At 46.3% G+C, this 10,237-nt stretch overlaps 1 pseudogene; it reads left to right on the forward strand.

Annotated features, from left to right (window-relative positions):
- The first annotated feature begins 997 nt into the window (after positions 1–997).
- LOC107543235 (myb-related protein B pseudogene) lies at positions 998–2,914 on the forward strand (annotated as a pseudogene).
- Positions 2,915–10,237: the final 7,323 nt, after the last annotated feature.

The raw sequence follows: 10,237 nt of genomic DNA on the forward strand, positions 1-10,237 counted from the left end.
TTTGCGTCTCACCTGCCCTCATCACTGCCGAACTGACTTCCACTCAGTACCAGCTAAGTACCTGCCCTCATCACTGCTGAACTGATTTCCACTCAGTACCAGCTAAGTTTGGGTGCATAAAGGCCAGGCACCCAGGACAGACCCACATTATACCATCTCCTATGGGATCAGGTCTAGCATCCACAGCTTCCATGCTCAGCCTTACCAGGCCTCCCACTTCCCCTTTCACTTCCTAGTCATCCCCTATAACAGGGGCTCTGGACCCAATGGCCTGCTTGTGGCTCCCCACCTCCAATCACCATATTTCAGCTTTGATGCCATTATTTCTGCTGGCTACACTGCCTGGAATGGCTTTTTCATTTCTCTCAACCAATTCTGCTCTTTTCCATTGCTTACATTTCATTTAGCAAATTCTTTTTAAAGACTTCTGTGTGCACTGGGGATACAGAGATGGAAGGCATTTTCCAGGTCCTCAAGAAGTTTGCAAACTGGAGGAGCATATAAGCAAATAATAACAAAGTGCTACTGTAAATACTGAGCTAGAGGTAGAGGTCAGTGTGGGGAGCACAGTGGGGTAACGGAGGGGAGCAAGAAACCTAATTTGGGGGTCAAGGGAGGCTTCCTGGAGGAAGTGGCTCTTGACTCATGTTTAAAGATTCACTAGATGTAAGATGGATGAATAGAGGAGGTAGCTGTGCATCATCTGGAGAGGCCAGCACATGCACACCCAGATGTGTGAGCATGGGAAACTGTGAAGAAATAAGTATGGGTAGAAAGCAGGGTGTGAGGAGGGCAGGAACTGAGATTAGAAAGGATCACCCAAGACTGCAGTTGTGGTGTTCAGAATAGGAGCTGGACCTGCAGGCACTCTGACAACTCCCAGCAGGGTCCCAAAGTTCAGAGTCATTGGAGCAGCCTGCCCCATGACCCCAGCCAGAATCTGGTTCAGGGCTAAGGTGGCAGGCAGACAAGCGCTGTGTGGCCCAGGGTAGGGGGGATGTCTCAACAGATGCGCGGTGAGGAGCTGGATGAGCTGCTCTACCATGACACAGATTTAGACGTGTGGAGCAGATGGACAGCAAACGCAAGGTCAAATGGTCCCACAAGGAGGAGGAGCGGCTGAGGACCCTGGTGAGGCAAGTTCCTGGCCAGCCACTTTCCTAACCATACTGACCAGCAATGCCAGTACCGGTGGCTGAGGGTCTTGAATCCAGATCTTGTCAAGGGGGAAGACGAGAAGGTCATCGAGCTGGTTAAGAAGTACGGCATGAAGCAGTAGATACTGACTGCCAAGCACCTGAAGGACCAGCTGGGGAAGCAGTGCCATGAGCACTGGCACAACCACCTCAACCCAGAGGCGAAAAAGTCCTGCTGGACAGAGGAGCACTGAATCATCTGTGAGACCCACGAGGTTCCAGGCAACCGTTGGGCTGAGATGGCCAAGATGTTCCCAAGGAGGACAGCCGGTGCTCTGAAGAATCACTGGAACCCCACCGTCAAGAGGTAGGTAAACACGGGAGGCTTCCTGAGTGAGTCCAAAGACTCCAAGTCCCCCTGTACTTGCTGTTGGAGCTAGAGAACAAGGACAGCCACAAGAGCGTCCACCCCTCAGAAGGTCAGGGAAGCCTTGTAACCAGCTGGCCCCTGGCACTTTCTGCCATGAAGGAAGAAGACAGCAGTGAGGAGGAGCCACAGCAGCCGCCCTGCTAAGAAGCAGGACACTGTCCCTGCAGAGCTGGATGGAGTGTGCACACCAGACCCCTGAGATGACATCCCCAAGCGTGAAGACCAGGAGGCTCCTTTCCAGAAACCAGCCTATCCTACAAGTGGGCGGTGGAGACTGCAAACCTTCTGATCTCTGCCCTGGGGTCAGAAGCTCTGAACTTGATGAAGTCAGGCTCCCGTGCTTTGTGTCACCTGAGTAATTTGGACCTCCTTGAGGATCTGTCAGCAGAAGACAGCACTGACAGCAGGCCAGCACAGTGACAGCCACCACAGCAGCAGCTCGACTGAGTACTGTCTGGATGACCACACCATCTTGGACCTGAGCTGGGGCGGCCAGGGCGAGCTGACCCCATTTTCCCCAGCACTGAGGTGGGGGGCTTGGGGACTGGCACATCACCTTCTGTGCTTAAGCAGAAGAAGAGGCATGTTGCCCTGTACCCCGTCCCAGAGAACAGTGCCAGCCTGTCCTTCCTGGGCTCCTGCAACAGCCTCATGCCCCAGAGCACACCCATCAAGACCCTGCTTTTCTCTCCCAGTTTTTGAACTTCTGGAACAAAGAAGACGCACTGGAGCTGGAGAGCTCCTCACTGACATCCACCCAGTTGTGAGCCAGAAGGTGATGGCCACCACACCCCTGCATGGAGATAAGGTGCCCCTGCATCAGAAACACACTGCATTTGTAACCGCAGATCAGAAGTACTTTATGGCCAACACTCCCCACACACTGACCCCTTTCAAGAACACCCTGGAGAAGTATCGCCCTGAAGCCCCTGTCCCGGACCCTTCACGTGCAGGAGGACTTGAATGAGGTACTGTGCTCCGAGACTGGCATGGAGCAAATCATGGAGAGGGAAGGAGGCTCGAGAAGCAGAAGAGGAAGGCTGGGCTGTGGTGGAGCCCCATCAAGAAAGTCCAAAAGTCCTTCTCCCTTGTCATTGTGTACGAGAACGGGAAGCTGACAATTCCCACACTGCCCATGACTCTGTCCTTGCTAACACATGCTCCACCAAGCTCCTCTAGCCTCGCCCTGCTAGGCATCGAAGAGGACAGCAGCCAGCTCACAAGGGCTTCCTGCAGGCCAAGCCTGAAAAGCTGCCGATTGCCCAGAAACCCTGAAGCCACCATCCAACACCTGCTCCCATGACCGGCACCTGGAAGATGGTGGCCTGCGGAGGTGACCAGGGACTAGCTCTTGGGTCGCTTGAAGCCCATCCACATGTCTCAGATCCTCACCTTGTCCTGAGGGGCTTGGCAGCCACAAGCCTATTCTCATGTTTACAGGGGGCTGGGGGACCCAGGTTTGTCTGTGAATTTGAGAATCACACTCAGGTGACCACCTGCAGGAAACTTTCCCCTGCCAGCCCCTCTCCAGATTGCTCGAGGCCACCACTGTCCTGTCTCTGAGTGTAGCTGCAACTGGGGCAGTTTCTTGTGCTAACAGAACAAAGTTCCACCCCTGGGCCTGCCCTGTCCTCTTCTCAGGGCCACAGGGAGTCCCGTGAGCTGCTTCCAAGCTCTGTTCAGGCCTGGCTTCACCACAGACCCTTGTTAGAACAGGCACCTCTTCCTTGCTCTGTTGGTATAATTTCTTGGAAGAAGCCCAGCCAGGCGTGGCTCAGCGGTTGAGCGTCGACCTAGGATCCAGGCGATTGGGGTTCGATTCCCGGTCAGGGCACATGCCTGGGTTGAGGGCTCGATCAGTGACTCTCTCATCATTGATGTTTCTATCTCTCTCTCCCTCTCCTTTCATCTCTTTGTAATCAATAAAGATATATTTTTTAAAAAAGAAAAAAAGAATAAAATTGCCTTTCTCCTTAAAAAAAAAAAAAGTCTAGAATCATGGGAGTGATCGGTGTTGTAATAAGGGTATAAAACAGCAGACTTGTGCTGTAGAGAGCTCACTGGCTGTGGTGGTCAAGGTCAGGCTGCACACAGAAATAGTTAGGAGTAGATCACAGCACCCCAGGCTCCAAGTTCTACCTCCTCCAAGAAGCCTTCCTGGGGAGCTTACACTGGTTTCTCCTTGCCAGAAACAATGAACCCTAGTAAAAGCAGCAGATGTACTAGAAGCAACAGTAACTTCAATAATGACCCATTCACTATTTAATGAATTAATGAGGAGAGTTAATATTATTTCTATTTTATGGATGAAGAAACCAAGGAAACTTACCTATAGCACAGAGGCAGCAGTGGGGGTCCTCGAACCCAGATTGTAAGAATCCTGACGACATGTTATTGCCACCACAGCAAACGGCCACTTTGCTTGCTTTGCATCTAAAGCTTTTTCTTAGTATTCAATGTTTAATATAAATGTATATTTTGTCTCCTGACCTGGACACAGTGCCTGCACTCAGTAAATGTGAGTTAATTAAGAATATGGTCCTTGAGGGATCTTGTAATATATCTTCTTCAATTCTAATGAACGATGAGGCACTCATTCTATCTCCATACCCTTTCCTAGAACCCAGCACAGTTCTAGGATAAAAAACAGGCATTCAATAAACATTTGTGAAATTTTAAATGGCTGATGAGAAGCAAAAGAGAAGTCAAGCCTGAGTATAAAGATTCTGGAAGGGAGGTGTAGTGGGGAGCTAGAGGCTGGGCCTGTGGGGATGAGCTGGTGGGACAGAGAGCTACCCACCAACAGTACCCGATCTGAGCAGACTTGGCAGCCAAGCTGTGTCTAAGTAGCACTTTCCCACTAAAATGCTCTGTGGGGAGGTGTAATGTGTCTCTATTTAAAATTAATTTTTCAGAGTTGGAAGCCCCACTCTAAAAGGCAGTGCTCCCTTGGTGGCTTCTGGCAGAACTGGAAAGCCATAACTTCAGAGAAAAACACAATAAACCAGAAATTTCCTCCCATGTGGGTAAGAAACTGCCTCTCTCCTTCTGAAGAGAACATTTTTCCAGAACTCTGCTCATCAAGTAACTGGTTTTCAAGTTCTTTCTTCTATTTGTTAGTGAGCTACATTCCAGTCAATGCCTGCTCTCTCTGATAGATGGGACAGGCAATCCACTTACATGGGAGAACACAAAAGTAATTGCTCTTTGGCTCGGGGCTATGTTTCTGTATTAACATGTGAAAGAAGTGGCATCTGATGCTTTGAAAATTTGCAGTTAGCTGAAACACCACTATATAGTGGACTTTAAAGGATTTGTTCAGTTCAGTAAATGCTTACTGAGTGTCTAGGTGCTAGGGTTACCAAAATTCATTCATTTGTTCAACCCATATTTATTCATTCGTTCAACCCTACTATGTGCTAAGTATTGTACTAGGCATTGGAGAAACAACAGTGATAAAAGCAGACAAAAGCAATTTTTGCCTTTATGAAGGGGAAATAGACAATATTATAAACAAGTAATACAATATATATAATGTTAGATAACGATAACTACCAAGAAAATAACTAAAACAGAAAGAGGAAGAGGAAATGTTAGGAGAGGGGATTGGTTTGTCCGGAAAAGATTCACCAAAAAGGTGATGCAAATAAAAATTTGAAGGAGGGCCCAGCCAGCATGGCTCAGCAGTTTAGCATCGACCTATGATCCAGGAGATCAAGGTTCAATTCCTGGTCAGGGCACGTTCCTGGGTTGCAGGCTGAATCCCCAGTCGGGGGAGTGCAGGAGACAGCTGATCAATGACGCTCTCATCATTGATGTTTCTATCTCTCTCTCCTTCTCCCTTCTTTTCTCTGAAATCAATGAAGATATATATATATTTAAATTTGAAGGAGGTGAGGGAATTAGGCATGCAGCAATCTGACGAAAGCATTCTAGAGAGAGTAGAGAAAGTACAAAGGCTGTAAGGTGGGAACATTTCTGCTGTGTCTAAGGAACAGCAAAGAGGAGACTATAACCTGAGCAGAGAGGGTGAGGAGAACACTGAAAGGTCAGAAAGTCAGAGGTCAGAAAGGCAAATGGGGGCCTTAGCAATCATTGTAGACACTGAGCTTTTAATATCAATAAGATGTGCTGCTGAATGAAGGCTTTAGCAGAGGAATGATGATGATAAGGCCTGACATATTTTCATGGGAACATTTTGGCTGCCATGGGAAGTAGCCAGAAGCAGAGAGATCAGGAGGAGACTGCTCAGTAATCAGATAAGAGTGACTTGGGCCAAGGTGAGAATTGTGAGAATGGTGAGAAGGTGGTGGATTCTGGAGGTTATTTGAAGGTAGAATATGATTCATTGAAAGATTAGATGTGAGGTGTGAGTATTGTCAAGAGCAAAGTTGAGGATGACTCTCAGGATTATGGCCTAAGTGGCTGGAAGAATGAGACCCTGTCATTTATTGAGAGAGAAAAGAATCCAGAAGGAGCAGGTCTTGGCAGGTGAGCTTGGAGGACATGAGGGAAGATTAGGAGTGTGTTTTTGGACATGTTAAGGTTGAGGTGTGTATTAGACACCCAAGTGAAGATAGCTGGTAAATAGTGGGTAATGGAACCTGGAATTCAGTATAGAATGTTGTGAACAGGAGATATAAACTTGTGAGTCATTAGCATACAGATGGTATTTAAAGCTACGAGACTGGATGGAATCACCTAACACATGAGTATAGATAAGAAAAAGATCCAAAGATTGAAATTAGGGATGCTCCAATGTTTTGAGGTCAGGGAGATGAGAGGGAACCAGCGAAGGAGACTTTGAAGGAGAGTTAAGAGAAACACAAGTGGGTGTGGTGTCCTGGAAGCCAAGGGAAGGGAGAATTTCTAGGAGGAATGAGTGGTGAACTGTGTCAAAGGCCCAGATGAGATGGTAGGTCAAGATGAGAACTGACATGAAGAAATCCTGAGCGACCTTGACATAAACCTTCATGGTAGAGTGATGGGGGTTGAGGTCTTGCTAAAGTGGGTTCAAGAAAGAATATAAGGAAAGGCTTTAAAAAAAAAAAATCAAACATTTCTTTAGCCCGCGAATCTGTAGGTTGGCTATTTGTGCTGGGCTCAGCTGGGTACTTCTTTTGATCAGTGAATATAGACAATGATTAGAAAAGGAAAGGAATGAGTGTCAACTGGAGGGGAAGTGGGCCAAGCTTTTTTCTTTAAGATTGGAGAAATAAAGATAAACATAGTATGATCTGTCCTCAAGTTGCTTGAAACCTATGAGAGGGGACAGACACATAAGCAGCAGTCATAAAGATGTTCACCTAAAGATTTTCACTGGGTCCTATAGCAATACACTCTAGAAAAATGTAAAAACGCTAACTTAATTTAGGACAAAAATACTTTGAAAAGGTAAGCACTAAATCACATCTTGATTTCTACTCAGGGGAAGAAAGAAGAGAATGGTATTTTGGATAAAAAGAAGAATATAAGTCAAGTCACGGAAGCCTGAAATAGCTTTTTGTGTGTAGGAATCACAAAGAGCTCAGCATTTCTGTCCTAGAACTGGACTGCTTGGGCATGGCTCCCAGCTCCGCAAGATTTGTGACCTTGGACAAATTATGAAACCATTCTGTGAATTGTTTTTCTCAACTATAAATTGGGGATATAATAGAATTTGTCTTATAAGGTAATCATGAGGTGAACATATTAATATATGTGAAGTGCTTGTAAGTACCTGGCAAAGAGTAGATGCCCAATAAATGCTGGACTTCCTAGTTATTGGGTGCAGACAATGAGGCAGAGATTGATGGGATATAAGATTGAAGACATAGTTAGCCAGACATAGAGGGACTTGTATGTCCTACTAAGGATTTGACTTCATCTGGGGATAGGGAGCCACTGAAGGGCTTTAGGTCAAGGAACAACATGACTTGATGTGTTTTAAGAGTTTCACTATGACCCAGCAATTCCACTTCTGGGTATTTATACAAAGAAATCCAAAACACTAATTTGAAAAGATTATACACTCCTATGTTCATTGCAGGATTATGCAATATATAGAAGCAACCTAAGTGTCCATCTATATATGATGAATGCATATTACTCAGCCATAAAAAATGAAATCTTGCCATTTACAGCAACATGGATGGATCTAGAGGACATTATGCTAAGTGAAATAAGTCAGACAGAGAAAGACAAATACCATACGATTTCACTTATATGTGAAATCTAAAAAACAAAAGAAATGAACAAGCAAAACAAACAAATTCATAGATACAGAGAACAAACTGATGGTTGTCAAATGGGCGGGGGCTGAAGGAGTGGGTGAAAAAGGTGAAGGGATTAAGAAGTACAAATTGGCAGTTACAAAATGGTCACAGGGATTTAAAGGACAGCATAGGGATTATAGTCAATAATACTCTAACAATTGTGCATGGTATCAGGTGGGTACTAGACTTACCGGGCTGACGGCTTCATAGGGTGTATTAATGTCTAATCACTATGCTGTACACCTGAAACTAATATAATATTGTATGTCAACTGTAATCGGAAAACAAATAAATTTTTAAAATAAGTTTGTTATGGCCACCTAGGGAGGATGGTCGGTTGTAAGGGGGAAAGACCGAAGGCCTGGCTATATATTCTGGCAGCACAACCAGTGCGCATCAGTTTCTTCCTGGACCCTCATTTTGTTCACCTGGGAAGTAAGGTTTAAAAAGCACATCCAAAGGGCTGCTGTGAGAAGTAAATTAAACCATAGAATAAAAGTGTCTAACCCTGCGCATGACATGCAGTAGATATGCAACAAATATCTGGTTTTCTTTTAGTAAGAGACTTATTACACGGAGGAGCAAAAAGCTTGTCAGTTTCCCATCTTCATGCCCTGACCCGCCAGGCCCAGACATCCCCAGCTTCTGGAAACATGAGAGAGGCACATAAACGGACCTCTGAGCCACATAGTCTTGTTCTCATCTTCTCTCCTGTCCCACTCTTCTCCCCTTTGTAGCTGTCTGTTCTCCGCTGCCTCGTATTCAGACCCTGATTGTCCCTACGGTGCCTGCCATGTCCAAGACTAAGACCGTGTCTACAAGGCTGGAATGTGGAAAGGAAAACTTCGGATGTCATAGCCTTTCCTTTATCTACTATGCATCCTCAGAGAGCTGTGGTTCTTCTATCAACCCTTGACATAGTTAACACCTTTTGCTTTACAGTATCATTTCACAACATCTATGTCTTATTTCCCCTAATAGCACATTTCCATAAGGCACAAACTTCACAGTAGATATCTTTGAATACCCGCCTGTCCCTGTATAGCTTCTTGCTCAGCCCTGGCTGTGGAATGAACTGAATGAAGTTTCCTCATGCTCATGCAGTGCTGAAAGCATGCCAAGCTGTGAGTAAGTGTGAGTTAGTTCGACAATGAAAGATGGGAAATCCCATCTTCTTTTTTAGAGTGGAACATAAAAGCTTCCCAGCTGCCTCGGGCTTGCTCAGGCAGAGCAGGCAGGGCCATGACCTGTGGGCCTAGAATTATACCCCTGATAATCTAAACAACAATCAGCTCATTAAGCCTCACGGGTCCCATGAAAGTTGATGAAAGAGCCTCAGTGATCAACAACAGTTCTGGGCTCTCCTCCTAACAATGGATTTGTGCCTCTACACATCAGCTTGAAACACTCACAGAAAACAAGCCAGTTTGCATGATTTTCCTCCTGTTCCCTCGGCACACATTTTGGGCTGATGTGAGCACCACAGGAACAGATGTGTCTCTGGCCTCTGGGAAGGCTGAGGAAACCCAAGGGAGCTTCAAAGCTTGAGGGTGATGGCAGCTGGAGAGGAAAATCAAAGGCTTGGGCATGGAAAGGGAATTCAAGAGATTGTTGCCCGGCCGGTCCCTGTCAGGGCACATGCCCAGGTTGGGGGCTCGATCCCCAGTCGGGAGTGTTCAGGAGGCAGCTGATCAATGACTCTCTCATCATTGATGTTTCTATCTCTCTCTCTCCCTCTCCCTTCCTCTCTCTGAAATCAATAAATATAAAAAAGAAATTGTCTTGCTCAGCTCTCAGGTGTCAGATGGTATTGCCTCTGTGGTTATGAGTTGATGTAGGTACCCGAGGCCCGGAGTGGGTGAGTGTGCAAGGCAAACACTGAGCCCATGTGCGGAGAAGACAAAAGTTGGAGGCAGAGCTGCTCAGCCTGCTGCTCTCTGCCACAGCCACCTGCTTCTAGCCGCAGGCGGTGCCGGTGTGTTGATGAGTGGATATTGGGAGAATGAGGTCATCCGGGAACACGCTCACCTGTGAGGGTCAGTGTGGCTGTACATGTTGTGCATTTGTGTTTGTGGGTGTGACCCACTCTTCAATATTCAGCTTCTTCTGTCTACTTCTAGGATACTACTGTTAGTATTACTGATGGGGGAAGGGCATGCAATAAGAATAGAGCCACAGATGTTTAATAATCATTCACCTTACTAATTATAGATAAGAAGTTTTCTTACAGAACCTGGAAAACTGGAGGCTGAAACAAGGCTATAAAAAGATAAGATGCCTCGGTGGGTCCGTTACTCAGAAAAGAAATACATTTTGAGAACAGACCAAGGACAGGACACTTTTTGATTTAGTTGCTATGCCAGGACCCTGAGCCCCTCCAGGAGTTTCCCTCAGGAACGCTGACCATTCTTTGTCCC

The sequence above is a fragment of the Miniopterus natalensis genome, chromosome 19 (assembly GCF_054644295.1).
Source record: "Miniopterus natalensis isolate mMinNat1 chromosome 19, mMinNat1.hap1, whole genome shotgun sequence".
NCBI lineage: Eukaryota > Metazoa > Chordata > Mammalia > Chiroptera > Miniopteridae > Miniopterus > Miniopterus natalensis.